Genomic DNA, 17,061 nt, shown 5'->3' on the forward strand with positions numbered 1-17,061 from the left:
ATGATTCTTGTTCTAGGATTTTGTTTAAATGTAGAAAATGTTGTTGGATGTGGTACAAATATAAAGCTTAGGATAAGCCCCAGATGAAGACCAGTTCATGTGTTGCAAGTCACAATAGTTCCAGAAGATAAAGGCACTGAAGCCTCTATTATAGTTAGTAAGTAAGTGCTGAAATTAGACATATTTATGAAGTCTCACTAAGCACAGGATAAGCGTAACAAGTATCACTTCAAAGACTTTTTAATCAATTCCATATAAAGTAATTAGAAAAGTCTCTGTCTTAGGTTTTCCTATATTACCTATTGCTATGGCATTTAAGTGCCATAATACACTGAGAGAGCCCTGTCACTTCAACAGGACTAAAATCTGTCTCCATGAATTTGCCAATAATACTGGAAATACTGTATTTGGAACCTGAGCCAAAAGCCTCAAGTACAATTTAATGTGATCTAAAAACTGTTATCTTTTGGTGACCAAGTTGTTTGTACTGAGAAAACCTGGTTAGATGTGTAGTGTGCATACTGTCCACTATTCTCTTACTTTTCAGACCACCAGAACAAACACTGAACATACTCTGACTACTTCATAATAACAATTTTAAAACTAAAGAGTTTGTACCAAAATTTGGTGAACACATTCCTGTTCTTCTGTCAAAATAGAAGGGGAAAGATATTGCAGATCACATTCTCCCCCTCTCTCTAATAATGGGGTAGTTTTCCAGTCATCTCTTTCTAGGCTCAATGATAAATAAGAGCACCAAATCGTAACACGACACCACCAAAACATCCATCCATTCTCCTTGAGATGTATGGAATTAAGAACTATTTTGGACAAAAAAGGGGGAGGGGAGGAGGGCAAAATCAGTTACAAATTAAAAGGCCCACTGAAGTTAAATGGGCCATGTGAATGTAACTGAGAAACATGGTCCCACACCTTTTAATGTTTGAGCTTGATATTGTCTTTGGTTGTAGCTAGCAACTTTGTTTCCAGTTCTGGGTAATTCTCAGCTTTTCTCAGGAGGTTCTCAGCTTTTCTCAGGATTTGGCGCAGTTAGATTTTATTAATTGCATAATCTAATCTATTTAAATAACTTTCACATTATATACAGACTTGGCCATTTTGAAACAAAGTATAGTTGTACAGGTATTGTAAGTGTTATTACTTCTTACATTTGGCGTAGTACTGTTAAATCCTTCAAAAACTCTATGAAATTGAGTCTAATGCCAGTGCAAATCATGAGGAATTTGTTGAAGCCAATGGTGTCACACCAGCAAGGAAGAGAAGAATCCAGTCTAGTGAAGTCATTTTTACCCTAATGTAAAGGAAATACATTGCCACATCTATTGCTAATTCATATATCATCATACTGTGATCATGCATACATGTAATAACAGCCAGTTTATTCACTGATATATGCCTCTTCTAGAAGGACCAGGTTGATATCTAGTAGAGTGTACACCAGGTTAAAGTATTCTTCAAGTAAACATGTCAGTCTATGAAGAGCACTCTCTCAGGTTTTCAACCGCATCAATACCTTAGGAAAATCCTTTATTGGACATACAGGTGGTTGTAGTACCTGACGTTTTAAGACAAGTAATTATATGCACCTTGAATAGGGAAGCAGGATTTCTATTGTGCTCACAATATTTTATCTAAACTATAGGAGTAGGGAAATTGGACTTGTGTGTCACTTTGGGTTCTTTGCAAAACTTTCCATTATTTTCTGGTTTACACTATGCCAGAAAGAGCAACTTTTTTTGCAGCACTTCCCCTTCCTGTCCTGACCAAAACCTAGAATCAGAGACGTGTGTGAGAATAGGGAAGGGGGAAAAACCCTTTACTTACTAAGCAACCGTAAGCCTCTAAACAGGTTAAAAGGTGAATTTGAATTCTGGACAAATGTTTGGATGCAAATCAGATAAAACAAGAACTAATCATCAGTCCCTAGCAATAACGTAACTGTACATTATCAAAAGGGGGTGGGAGGAGCCTAATACTTCAAGGAAGATTATGTTTAAAAGGTCTTATAAAGATCTAAAACGAATCAGCTTTAACACTTATGGAAGCAAATTAACATATCCTTGCAGTCACAGCTAAAGATACAGCTATTGCTATCAAAACAAATCTATATTAATTTATTCAAGTACTTACAGTAAATCTTAACAACTTAGGTCTCCAACTGTTTCAGTCTAAATCAAATCACTGAAATAGGAATACATCAAACTCTTGCTGCTTTACACAAAACTAAATCAAGGTATGGTTGAACAAGATACTTAAGACTGAAGATATTATCTATTAAATCTTTCAGTTAAATAGCACTTTCAGAAACAGATGTGTTTCCACTTTAGGGTAAATGCTTTGTTTCCTTTCCTGTGACTATCTGAGATTATCTTGCTCAGCCTGAAAGAGGATCTTAATTATGCAGTTCTAGCCTAGGTTTTGGGTTTTTTTCCAATAACTTGTGTAACTGTCAGTTCAAAATTTTCATTTTTACACTTCAGGACTGATTTTTTTTTCAGGTTATTCAATAGCAAAATGATCAAAATATTGCTATATTTAATGACTAATTGAATAATGCTATTGTCAAGGTTCCTTCCCCACTCTGAACTCTAGGGTACAGATGTGGGGACCTGCATGAAAACCCCCCTCTGTAAAATCAGGATGGTAAATACCTTACAGGGTAATCAGATTCAAAACATAGAGAATCCCTCTAGGCTAAACCTTAAGTTAGAAAAAGACACAAAAACAGGAATATACATTCTATTCAGCAAAACTTATTTTATCAGCCATTTAAACAAAACAGAATCTAATGCATATCTAACCAGATTGCTTATTAACTCTTTACAGGAGTTCTGACCTGCATTCCTGCTCTGGTCCCGGCAAAAGCAACACACAGACTGAAAGAACCCTTTGTTTCCCCCCCCCCAGCTTTGAAAGTATCTTGTCTCCTCATTGGTGATTTTGGTCAGTGCCAGTGAGATTATCTTAGCTTCTTAACCCTTTACAGGTGAAAGGGTTTTTCCTCTGGCCAGGAGGGATTTAAAGGTGTTTACCCTTCCCTTTATATCTATGACAGCTATATTAAAAACTGAATCTTTTATTTATTTAAAAACTCTTTTTTATGTTTGTACACTTTTTTACTTTATAAAAAATTTCCCTTCATAATACTTCAGCATATACAAATATTAAGAAATTAAAGAAATCTTTATTTGCCCTCTGCCAATATAAGTAAAGGATTAACTCCAAATTTTTAAAAAATAATCCCACACTCCCTTCGTCAGAGGACTTCATAAATAGATGGGCTTTGCACCATGTCCTTAAGGGACAAGTATTTAGACTGTCAGGACAAGAGAGGAAACTAATTCCTGAGTCCAGAGGCTCTCCATTGAGGACTGCTTGGCAGCAGCACCTAGCTATCTACCTTGAGGGAAGGCATACCAAACCCATGAAAAAAATGCAGAAATTGAGCTTGTTTTTAGCTTAATTGGCTTGTGAGTTGCTTGTTGGCTAGTTTTTGGCTAGTTGCTTGTTTGGCTTGTAGCTTGTTGCTTCTTTTTATGATCGACTCCCAGCAAGCAGGGGCAAAGGGGGCGGGGAAGAGTCAGGGGTGCACAGTGGGCCCACCACAGCCCAGACTGCATGCTGGTGGGGAATCTAATTGCATAGAGTGTTGAAGATCTTAGGGATTGGTTTGTTTTGGCCTTGTTTTGAAATGGGATTAGCTTGATTTTTGGCTTATTGTGAAAGTCGGGGTGCTTATTAACTGCTTGAAAGTTGGCAACTGTGCTTGAGGGAATGTTAGCTTGATTGTGCCCTGCCACTGCAGTTGTCAGGCAGAAAGAGGAAGCCTCTAAAATAGGTGGTAACTAAGCCACTTCAAGCTTATTGGTCAACAATGACCATCTTAATAGTGGTATCCAGAAGGAAATAAGGCATGTCAGGAACCCTGATGTGATCTGTTCCTGATGGGTAGTCACATTAAGTAAAGGGGCAACCACAGCCTCTGTATCAACTGCAGGGTCTGAATGACTTGGAAGGGTAATGTGCTCCTCAAGGGGTTACAAGAATCCACTCTGGTGGCAACGGAGGCAACAATTCTTGAACGAGAATCCATATCTGAGAGAGTTACATTTGTCATGCCAAGCACAAGTAAATTTATAAAAGGTATCTTTGCATACTGCAAATTCTTGGGACTTGAGGAACAATCTGAGGTCTAAAAGTGCCTTCAATGCCAAACCTCTCTTCAAATGGGCACCAAACTTCTGAATATTGGGGATAAAGATCAACCCCATTGTCATGGTTACATGGCTAGCTGTACCTCTGATCCATTTCTGAAAGCACACACCCCCCCCCCACCCTGCCAGGTGTCAAGCCTTGTGCCTTTACCTCTTCTGGTAAAGAATCATGTAACTCCCCCACCACCACCACCACCACACCACACACTCTTAGGGCTCTGAATTACAGTACTATGTGTATCAACTGTATTTATCCAGCAGGTCCATCTGGGTTCTGTACCTGTGGTTCTTCTCTTTGGGAGTGGTGAATCAGTGATAAGACAGCCTACTTAAACAAAGTATTGTTTTATCTTTACAGTATGAAGTATAAAAGGGGGGAAAAATTAACAAAAGACCTATAAGCATGTCTCTTTCCTAACCCCTACCTGCCTGTCATGTGAGCTAGGAAGGCCTAGCTTCTTCAGACACTCCAGCAAAGGGTGTGGGGGGGAGAACAGCTTTTCTATAGCAACTCTCTCCCCTTCTTATGAATATTATTTTTTATCTTCCCAGAAGTCCTTTGTCTTCTCTGTTTCCCAGGTTTGGACCCTGCTGTCCAAAGCCTGCTGTGCTCCACCAGAGGTTAGAAGTAGAACATCAAGGCAAAAGTTCTTGCTTTGTTCCTTAATTCTTTGCAGATGGATGGTTATCTCAAGTCACTGTCCTGTTTCATGCTGCTTTTTGCAACAGCCTGTTGTTAGTTTAGTTTAACACAATAAACATCCCAATAACCAGGTCACAACACAGTCATCTTAAATTATTATAGAGTAGCCCCACTTCTGACACACACCTATAGTTGCATTCCCCAAGGAACTAACATCACCCATCCTTTTCCTGGGCTGAGACTCCACCAGTTTGCTTTCATCCAGGTCCATATGTTGTTTAGGCACTGAGAAAACAAGGAAACTGCTGAGACACATATTCTGATCTTGCCTATACCACTGTGATTCCATGAACTTCAATGCAGTTGCTCTTAGTTCAGAATCATACCCATTGAGCTATGTGATATCTTCATACTGAGGCAATTGCTGTCCCAACAACTGTACAGCAGTCTTTCATACATTCTGGACAGGACGTGAGATGTGTTAGATCCCTGTGGAGCTGAGCGTGACTAACTCTTGTGGCTGGACAAATAGCTGCGGAAGAACATTCTAAGATTTCTTTGAAAAGAAGAAATGGAGCCCCTCTATTGCAAACCTCACTCCAACAATCAAATGAGAACAACGCTTTAATCAACAGTACAGTACTGCCGATGCATCTAACAATGGCAGCATGGATCTTTGCCTGTCGCTAAATAAAAGTAATCAGTCAACAAGACTACTGTGGTTTCTGTACCATACCCAGGCCTAAGAATGGATCATCAAGCATCAAGGAAACTTGAGGACTAACAGCCACTCATTTAAGTGAAGCTGGCAGTTTTCCCTTCTGTATTGAAACACTATCACTTACAGCATTGTATAACTCTTCAACAAATGGATCACAGACCTCCATAGGATTTCTTCTAATAACTTACAATAACAATGTTTTGCTGGAAATAGAAAATCTATTTTTACTTCCTGTTCCATAAAATATAGTTTTTCATGCCTGATTTATTTTCTTTTGGCCTATATTGAGGGGCTGATATCTAAAAAGACAAATATTCTCCCTCATTTAAGATCACCTTCAACTCACAGCCCCTGAATTCATCCGTGGTCTTTGAATCAATATAAGCAACAACAATACTTCAGGACAAAGTGTCTGTGTTTGGTTTGGTCTCATGAAATTAAGCACATGGAGCTAGACTGGCACTTTGCCATGTGCCTTGAGTAAGTGTATTTGTCCCAAAGGGTAAATCTGGTTAGTCCTTCTTCCTGGCACAATTCACTCCTCCCTACATGCTAGTTCAACTGTGCAGGTAGGTATACTGAGAAGGGTAGAGCCAAGGCTCTGCCCACTCAATGAATTTGACTGTGCTCATCTGTTTGGGGTGAGAGATAACTGCCCTGTAGCAGTTGCTCTCCCTATTGCGTTGTAACCCTTACTGGAGATAGCCAACACATAACAAATCCTTCTGCCCCTTTACTCACTTGCGCCTAGGCTGGCTCACAACTAAGTTAATTAAAAATAGTTCCATAAGTGAGAGGGGTACTCTGATCACTTTTGGTACTCTGATTTCCTTTTGGTACTCTGATCACTCACTAGCCCATTATGAGAATGCACCTCTTTCTGCATCTGGTCTAAGGAATGTCACTCGTTATAACTGCTTTAGTCTACAGTAAAAGATAAGCTTTTTAAAATCTCAGTTTGGTGGCTCACACCAACATAAGAAGCTGTCAGTACTTCAATCCATTTTGTAAAGTGGGTAACCTCAGTTGATTGATATAAGTGACAGTTGCAGTATATCTTGCCTCAAGAATTTGCTTTTGATTGTTCACATCCCTTAATTGTACATTTTGCTCTGAGTTCCATGTCCACTCACCCATCTTTGGAGGGACTAAAGAGAGTGTTGGAGTTATCTGTGCTTCAAGTAGCTGTCATTTCAAGGATATTTTTTTCCTCTGAATTTTTCAGTTATGATGAAAGTGCTTGACAGGGCAAGAAGCCAGCACCAAGGTATTAAACCACACTCTCTTACTTTGTTTTCCTCTCGTGAGAAGATATTTAGTTGCTGAGAGCAAAGCTAAGACAGTGGTTGATCAATCATGCTGTTTCTGCCAAATTGCACCTTAAACCTGAGAGAGAACATTTAATTAAAATGTAGTTGTGGAGAGATTTTGTTTATATTCTTTGATCTAGGTATTGTGTTGGGTAGAAGAAGGAATGCTAGTTTTTCTCCTATCTCATCCAATTTGTCGATTACTGTTTTTAAAATTTAAATTGGAAGCAATCTAATTATTCCATCTGAAAAAATTCTCTGGAGTTCACTAACTTGCTAAAAGACATACAGAATATATCCTTCACTGGGTTACATGGGAGGTTTGATGCATTTTGGGTTGTTTTTAGGGAACTAGGAAATGCTATAGGATATCATGGTGGGGGAATTTTGCAGTTCCTCATTAATGCTTTCCTAATTTGGTCCCAGTTTGGTTTTAATCAGGAGTGTGTGGTTATTGTAGCATTATTTTTTAAATGTAATTCTTCTGCATACTTCAAATTGTACCTCAGGACAAAACGGTCTTAATTTTCATAAAATACACTTTATTTTCTTAATTAGATATTTAATTAGTTTTCTTATTTTTCTTTTAGATTCTACTACTTTGTCATTGCATTTTTAAGGAGGCCCCTAGGGTAGTCTTTTATTCGTTCACAGTTTAGCTGGGATAGCAACCATTCAGCTTTAATTTAGTCCAAGGATATTCTCAAACAGAACTGGACATAAGACCATGTATAATACAAAAAAAGCTATTTTATCTCAGAACTCTGATCCTCAGAGTACAATATACTGTAGTTCCATGTAGAGAACTGCCTGAATCTCTTGCTTGTCCATGAACATATTTCTAAGCTGGGAAACGAAGCTCATTGTCTCACTAACTGACAACTTGTGTCTGAAAAGCACTTGCCCAGGGTAGCATGGCTACTTGCATGATCATCTCCGCTAGGGATATCGGTGCCTATGTGGCCCCACTCCTCTCTACCACCATGTGAGGGAAGAAAGCAATTGATTGGAGGGGCTGCCCAGAAACTCAGCCAGTACAAGCAGCTACAACAGGGACCTTCAGGTGCTAATGCTATCAGTGCCAGATCGCTTTTTAGAATATTTTCCTTGTGCTCAATGGATGTTGGCTCCAATTCTCTTCTGTCCCCTCCCTCAGTCTCTTCAGGTCAGCCACACTTCACCTGCCCTGCATACTCCCTTTCTTTCCACCTCTTCTTCACTGAGCAGGTCCCTTATCTCCCTCTCTTCAGAGTCCTTTCCTTTCCATTGTCTTTGCTCAACCAGTCCCCTCCCAACAGACCCTCATCCTAAAATTTTAAAACAAAAAAATCCACCTGCCTCTCCCCCCAAAAACAAGAATTGTGGAATTAATATGACACAAACATGCCATCACATTATTCACTCTGATTGTATGTTATATCTAGAGATGGCTGGAGAATAGTTTTCCTTCTGTAGATATTTCTACTATTTCTCTGAAAACCAAAAATATCTGAGGAAAGGGGATGTTCCCCATACAAATTTTCATTTAGTCAAAAACCCAATTCTCTGGAAGAAAAATAAAATTTTCAACTGGCCCTATTTATGTCTCTTCCTCCTTAATGCTTTGTCTTATTTGTTTATATTGTAATCACTTCAGAGCAGGAACTCTCTCTCTTTATTCTGTTTCTTCCATGCCTAGCAGAATGGGACCTTACTGTTGATTTTGGGCTCCTTTCCACACTATAATAATACAAGGAATGATGAATAACTAATACTGTTAATGGTGACAAAGATGTATCATTGATATCCACAAGAGGTCAGGCTTTCTGAGATTCTATGGCACACTTTTCTCCACACTAAATTTGAATAAAGGTGGTTATATTTGGTTTTCATTCTTCCTACAGACCCAATGCCATCTGTAATATGGGAATTTGAGGGAAATTCTTTTATGGGGGAAATTTTAAAAATTGCCACCAAATAACCTCCTCTTACAGACTAATACGGCTGCTACTCTGAAACCTATTTAACTTGATCACTGTATACAAAGACTAGGACTCGTTATATTTATGCCTTTATGGAATAGTAACATGTTTTGGGGTCACAACTCTGGACCTTTTCCCCAGTTGCTTAATTACTCTTTCTTAAAAACAGAAGACACAAGTTGAGGGGAAACTTATAGAACAAGTTAATTCTGAAGAACCATTATGCAAAGAGGAAGTATGTACAATTGGGAGTCAGGTAGTCAGTTTATTTTCTGTTTTATTCCATGCTTTGTTACACACTTGCTGAGTGACCATGGACTTCAGATCTCTCTTCCTTAATTTCCTCCTCCTTTTTTTAACAGAGGATATGGCTCTCACCTGTCTCTTGGGTGTTTTGAGGCTTAATTTATTAACATTTGCATCATGCTTAGAGATCCTTGGAGGAAAGGTGCTGCAGAAATGCAAACTGTTATAAATTACTAGAGGCTACTTATGTTTTTAAAAAAGCGTAGATTTATAAAATCAGGAAATAAACAATTGTGCACAGTAAATGTGAAAACACACTGAGACAGATCCTCACTGGCTGTTTTGACGTTCATGTATACACGCAAATATATTCTCAGATATACTTCAAAAATAACACTCAGGGAAGGCAGAAAAGTATCATAAGGCCATACTGGGTCAGACCAATGGTCCCAATTGCCAGGAGTTCTGTCTTCCAACACTGGCAGGTGCAACGTGCTTCAGAGGTGATTAATAGAACAGGGCAATTTATTAAGTGATCCATCTCCTATTGTCCATTCCCAGCTTCTGGCAATCAGAGGTTTAGGGACACCTGGAGCATGAGGCTGAGTCCTTGAAAATCTTGTCTAATAGCCATTGATGGGCCTATCCTCTATGAAATTATCTAATTATTTTTGAACCCCATTATACTTCTGGCCTTCATAACATCTCCTGGCTACAAGTTCCACAGGTTGACTGTGCGTTGTGTGAACAAGTACTTTCTTATATTGGTTTTAAATCTGCAACCTATTAATTTAATTGGATGACCCCTGGTTCTTGTGGTTATGTGATGGGGTAAATAACACTTCCTTTCTCACTTTCTCCTCACCATTCATAATTTCATATATCACTCCACCTCGGTAAGATGACATTGCTAGAAAATATAAGACTTCTACCTGGGAAAAAAATGGTGGGAAAATGTGGGGGGAGGAGGATGGTGCAATTTTGCTTCTTTGACTGGCAGGAATACTAACATTTCACTTTAAATTCGAGTTGAGATATCCCAAAAGTAGAATGGAGTTCTTTAGTTCACATGGCTCTCATGCTGGGACCTGTGTTAGAGAGTGAATGTCTTCAAATAGTGTTTTAGAATTTGGAACAATTGTCCATTTGCAAACTTGTTTTAATCCTTTCGCTGAGCCTCATTTCACTATGATAAATTAATATGTCCTACCAAGTTTAGGTTTCCATATACAAAGAATTAAAAATGATTGCTGTAATTTGAGAACCAGCTGCACGGTATGTACACTCCAGGGGTAGAGACCTATATTTGGTTTAACATAGAAAAACTTAAAAAAAAAAAAAAGCCAATCCCTAATACAAGCTTTAGCACGGGTAATGATAATCGCTTTCCCTTTTCATTTGAGACTAATCCTGTTAATCTGCTCCTTTATAGTCCTGTAATGTAAGGTTATTATTTGGTAGTGAGCAAATCAGCTTTTCTTGAATGACTGTACTGTATGTCTCTGGAAATCAGAGACAAAAGCAAGACAGGAAAAGCTATATACAGCATGAAACTTTTAATAAGGGATATTCTTGACCATATGTAAGCGGGGGAATAGTCCCACTATTGTGAGGAATTTTCCTGGCTTCTGCACTACCCCGGTGAAGTGGGCTAGCGAAAGGATCTGAGTCCTCGCTCCCACTTCCTTTACCCAGTGGCCTCCCTGCCCTTGAGGACTCCCCTTCCACTCTCCTGTCTGGCTGAGTCCTCTTAACCCCAACAAGGCTGGGCCCAGGATTCCTGGGGGGCTAGGGTGTCCCCACGCCGAGGTACTCTCTCTGCACTGGGCACTTCTCTGACCCACTGACCATTACATACAAGTTAAAGCAAATGCAAGTTAATTAATCAACAATTAATTTGAAAAAGAATAAGGGAAAATGGGAAAGGTTAAAGGAAACACATCAGCCCGCTCTGTGGCAGGGAACATCACAAACAGTGCCTCTGGAATGTCCAGGCAGTTCACAGTCTGTTCCTTGTAAGTCCCAGGCCTTCTTCTCAGGCCCTGGCTGTGCTGCAGGGATGCTGTGGGTTGGACACTTGCTCTGGTGGTGGCCACACACTCTCAGGCTCTAAGTGGTAGGACCCTTCTTTCCAGTGTCGCCCCTGCCCTGTCGGGATTATGATCCAAGCCTGGCCTGCAGAGCCTCTTGGCTGAGGCGTCTCCCTGTGCTGGGCCTGCTGCCCTAGGTCCCCCTCGGTCTCCCCAGCTGCTCACCGCACCCAGCTCCGGACTGCTCCAGCCCCAGCTCCACCACTCTGTCTCAGCATGGCGGCTGCTGCTGTTTTGCCTCCAGCTCCCTGGGCTGCTTTTCTGGTCCCTCTGGCTCTGGCTGCTGCAGCTCTGCTCCCAGGGCAAGTCTGCTCTCTCTGGGCTGTGCCTCTGGCCTTTGGGCTGCAGCTCTGCTCCCAGGACAGGGTCTGCTCTCTCTGGGCTGCTTTTCTGGTCCCTCTGGATCTGGCACCGCTCTGCTCCCAAGCTTAGCTTGGGCCCCTACTTTCTCTTTAGCTCAGCCCCACTCTGTCTGACCCAGGCAAATCCAGCTCACATGGAGGATGGGACCTCCCGGCCTCCTGACTCCCTGATTAGCCTGCTTGCCCTGTCATTCAGGCTGACCAGGAGCATTGGCCTCTCCCCATTGTTCCTGGGGGCTTTCGGTCTTAGCGTCCTGATTCCCCATCAACCCTTCCCCCTTTTTAGTACTGGGAGCTAGCAACTAAAACACCCCCACTGAATGTTAGTAAGGGGGCAACAGTCCCCTTACACATACCAGCATGCTATGGCAAATAAAAAGCAGACCTTAAAACCTAAGATTGGTCAGATAATTGTATGTAGTAAAACCAGGTCTAAACCATTGCCAAAAATCAAATTCAACCAAACAGAAGTTTCTTTGAGGTCAAGAAGTTTTATTTTTGAAAAATAGTTAAAATATTCAAACTCACTCAGATTCCTTAAACCATGCCCTTAAATCCATGTTTAGTTCCCTAAATAATGGAATGATTTTTTGTTTTCAAGAGGCGCTGAGCAACCACAGTTGTACTGAAGTAAATCTTGAAAATCAGATTGCTATTATTTAGGTGCCTAAATACGGACTCAGTTGACTACCATCATATACCCAAGGTCCACACGGAGCCTTAAATCTGAAAATATTGGCCTATTCTTTTCATTTTTGCATAGTTTTATTCCTGGTTTCATTCAAACCAATAGAGGAAGAGCTGAAATCATACAAGAGACTGTCCCTGTTTTTTTTTTTTCTTATTCATTAGAAGGCCTGACTCTATGAAGTGTTCAGTTAACAGAAGTTATTGGCACTCAGCAGCTCACAGGACCAGACCCTAAGCCTATACTGAGTGCTGTTAGCCAACAGCATAGATTTTTAAATGAGCTTTGTAGACCATATTTCTGGTGAGTGAATAGAGTTGAATTTCTAGTTAATACGGGTATTCTGTAATTGGTGTTTCCTGAGTTCTGCAGAAAACTTACCCTTTCTCGATATGGGGGAGCCTTGCTTTATTCCATATTCCAATGAATAGGATAATGGACCCTCTGAGCTGGTGTAGGCCACAAATGGGAGTCCACTAAAGGAGACTCTCTTGATGTTGAGATCAAACATAGGATCCATTGGGCCAGTGGATCTTTTGGAAAGTTGCTTCATCATGTCTTTATTGACAGAGATCTGTGAATGGAAACTAAGATTCTGGACTACAATGCAGTATTCATCGCCACTCTTCCTTATGAGTGTGAGCCATGGGTGACATACCATAGCTATCTTAAACATCTGGACTAGTACCACCAACACTACCTTAGGAAGATGCCCGTATCGGATGGGAAGATCACCTCACCAATGCCAGCGTTCTCTCTGCAGCTAAATCACCAGTGTTGACGCAAAGATTATGAAACATCAACTTTGCTGGGCTGGTCATTGTGTGTGGATGGCTGACACTTGTCTTCTGAAGCAAGTCCTCTTTTCTCAACATAGGCTATGTCTACACTGCACTTTTGTCAGTAAAACTTTTGCCTGTCAGGGGTGTGAAAAAACACACCCTTGACTGACAAAAGTTTTACTGACAAAAAGTTTTACTATGCTGCTGTAAGGTGTGCAGTGTAGACATAGCCTTAGTCATGGTAAGAGAACTTGCGGGGACAGAGAAAATGCTACTAGAACATCCTGAAAGTATATCTTAAGAAGGGATGCATTGACTCCATGAATTGGGAAGAGCTGGCTGTCAAAAGACTGTAATGGTGTTGCATCATACATCAAACCTCAGCCCGTTTTGAAGTGAATTGCCTTGCTCAAGAGGCTGAGAAATGGCAGAGGAGGAAGGAAAGGACACAGAACCCTGGCCAGCAGCTGTGCTTTCTCCAAGCAACCACCTGTAACATATGCTGAAAAACCTTTAAAGCCTTTGTTGTGTAGAATGACTAAGGCTATGTCACACCCCTGACAGACAAAAGTTTTACTGACAAAAGTAAACTATAGGAAAGAAGATCAACAAAATTGCAACAGGGATTAATTTGGCTCCTTTCTCCTTCCCAAAATAGTCTAAAACAGAGCAGTAGAGCATCATGGAATTATTGGAGAACATACAGCAAAATGTTAATGGAATTAAGGGAGAAAAAGTGTACATCTGCACTGTGGAGACTGTACCAGCTTAGTTTTGTTGGCGTAGTCCCATAGTGTAAACTCAGCCTACATAGATAGAACGGGTGCTTCTGTCAGTGTATCAATACCACCTCCGCGAACCAAGTTAGCACTATTCTATCTACACTGGGGGTTATGTCTCCATTGCTGTGTCAGACAGGGGTATGGTTTTTTCACACTCCTCAGTTACATAGCTATTCCAATATAATGTTTCAGTGTAGACCAGGACAAAGAGAAAATATGTGCATGTGATTTATGGTGCTATACTTGGATCAGTTTGTGGGCTTTGTATTATATAGGACTTGAAGGAGTTTAGAGATATCACATCTTTCCCTTTTCTATATATAGTTTGTATTAATTGGCAACATTTTATGAAGATTTTTTTTTTAAAAAGGAATGTGAGGATGAAACATCTCATTCTTAAACATCCCAAAGGACAGTGAGATTACAAACACTTAAGCAGTATAATTGTTTCATATAAATTGGCAACTTCATAATACATAATTTAGTCTACTTAACAAGTACAGGTGTGCTGCAATAAAAGTTTGATTTGCTTTTTTAAAAGTGTTACCTCTTTAGTATCTTCAGGCACATCTGTATGGGGTGTTTTTGAATACTTTCTAAGACAATATCTTTGTACCCAAACATCCACTGCTGTCCTTGGACATTTGAATTAGGGATGGAGTGAACCAGATTCTTTCAAAAGAATTGACATAAATCTTCACCAATTCCCTCAAGCCAAATCTAATCTTCACTGAGGTTTGAAACTGTGTTTAATTTCCCATGCCTATCAGCAGCCAATGGAAACTGGAAATACAAGACTCTTTACAGGCTACCTGTTCCATGTGGGATTTCAAGAAAAGGTTTAGATGGATGTTCAGGGACAGATCCTCCACTGCTCTAGGGCAGCATGATTATATTGACTTCAGTGAAGCTATGCAAATTCACACAAGCATTTTGGAAGCTTATTTAGATGGAACGCCGAAGATTCGTGCAATGCTACTTTGCAAATTGCTCGCTGTTAGAGAAAAGTGAGTGATTTGAACACCTTCAGAGCCAGTCAGTGCTGTGCTATGAGCTTGGATGGATGCCACAGCCAATCATATGTACAATGCATGCTATCCCTTCTTCTCCTTTGTTGTGTAGAATGACTTTATGGTGGTTCTGAGAAAGAGCTGTCTCTTCATAATGGGGACAAAACCTTCCTTATACTCCTCATATTAGTAAGAAAGAGTGACAGCTGCCAAAGTGTCATCCTTAAGGAGTGCTGGCCAATGACAAATTCACATTATTCACAAACTTATTTTTATATTTTGCATTTATTCTAATTTTCTTTTCCCACTTTTTCACTCCCACTTTCCTTTTTCTGCTTCCTAGTTGCTTCATTTCCCTTTCCTTTTTTTCCCTGACTGGTTTTTGATTCTCACTCACTGTTTTTCCGCTTTCCCATCTTCTCTGATTTTCTATCACTTCCTAGGCATATTCTCTAAAATCGGATATCAGAATTTTGCCCCTCTACAGAATCCAGTTTGTAGTGGGAATCCCCAGTCCATTTTTGTTGGCACGCAAGAACTCAGAATGTGACCAATTCCCACAATTGAGGACTATTCAGAATTTATTCAATATGAATGTAGGATTCTAAAAATTACTGTGACCATATTGAAGTCATTTCCCTTGTATCTGCAGTTTTACTCTGGCACTTTCTATACCAGTAATTCTCCAATTCTGGAACTTGGAATAACTTCTCATAGCAATAAACGTGTCTTTTAGGCCAATGATCACTAATAAACATGTGATAAATTGCAGATGAACTGGTGGTTACCAACATTTTAAGCTTAATGAATCAGAAAATAAAAAAGAGAAAGGGAGTGGGAGGGAGAAATCATGCATTCCAAAAGGATTTTTGCCCAAGCAGAAATAATTGGAAACTCTGAATCTCACCTTTTCATGGTCCTTCATTGTAATTGTAATCCATTATCTTTCATTGCCCATCGGTGCTACAGAGGTGTCACTCTGATGATGTATTACACATAACAATGTCATTACATTGGCATAACATGACAACTGGGACTAATTTGAACTCCTTTAAACTATTAATCTCTAAAATAAATTACAAACTGAAGAATTTTCAGACTTAGAAAAGCAGCCACTTATTAATGGTGGGGGTTCACCGTATGTTTTTGAAAATTGTATTTTTTTTGTTCCCTAGGGAAAGGCCTTCTGTAGGACACATAACCTATAGTAATGCCACCATTAAGAATAAACTTTAATTTGCTGCAATAAGTTTTGTTTAATGAGATTTACCAGGTGATTTTTTGAAGCAGCTTGGCTTTGAGCTTTGATAAACCAAAATAATCTATCACACAGTTTCCCAGATAGGGAGTTCTGTAATTCCTTATTGTGGCCATGAGATCTCATAGGCTTTGAGTAAGGGTAAGCATGGGATGTACGAATGAATAAGGAACAGCTTTTCTGAGTCAGAGGACAATGAGTCATAAGTAGTGGCCGGGCTACAAGTGTCAAGAAGCCATTTAGGATCCTTGACGCTTGCCTCAAGTTCTCTTATTAGGGTCAACTTTGGTGGAGCCATCATCTCCTGTTATTCCCTTCTTATTACTTACTTGGGGAAAAACAAATGGATTTGTGGGCATGACAGAGAACCATCCCTCAAGGAAGGAGGATCCGAAAAATGGACCAACAGTGAGAGACTGTCCTCAGTTCACCAGAATGGGACAACAAGGTTGGGGTGTGAAATCTGTGACCTCCGACTCACTCAGAAGATTGTGGTGATATGACACAAGCTTGAATTTCAACGTTAATAGAGTAGGTAAATGAAGAAATATACTTATTGTAGATGACCATGGTAACAACAAGATGGCTGCTACTCCTACTCTATCTTCTAAGGAAAGTTGAGATATCCAGAAAAATTAATCCAAATTAAATAAAGGTGTGAATTTGAAATTGCTTGGTTAGGTGGTATTAAATCCCTGTGTGTATTAGTGGTCTTTACTTTGGAAAGTAATTTAGCTAAATCAAATTAAGACCACCTTAATTCTGAATGTGGGTGTTCATTCAGGGATTTAAGGCTATTTAACTAATCCACTTCAAATTCTCACCTTTTAGTTAATTGGGATTAACTTTCTTGGATGTCCCCATACAGACAAGCCCAAAGTCATTGTAGACTAGCCAGTTGACCTGAAACCAATGCCCTCTAGCATTTTAGTATCAGAGCCAGAAGACATTGCCTAGTTTCCCAAACTGCCAT

The sequence above is a fragment of the Caretta caretta genome, chromosome 2 (genome assembly GCF_965140235.1).
Source record: "Caretta caretta isolate rCarCar2 chromosome 2, rCarCar1.hap1, whole genome shotgun sequence".
In the NCBI taxonomy this organism is placed as follows: Eukaryota; Metazoa; Chordata; order Testudines; family Cheloniidae; genus Caretta; species Caretta caretta.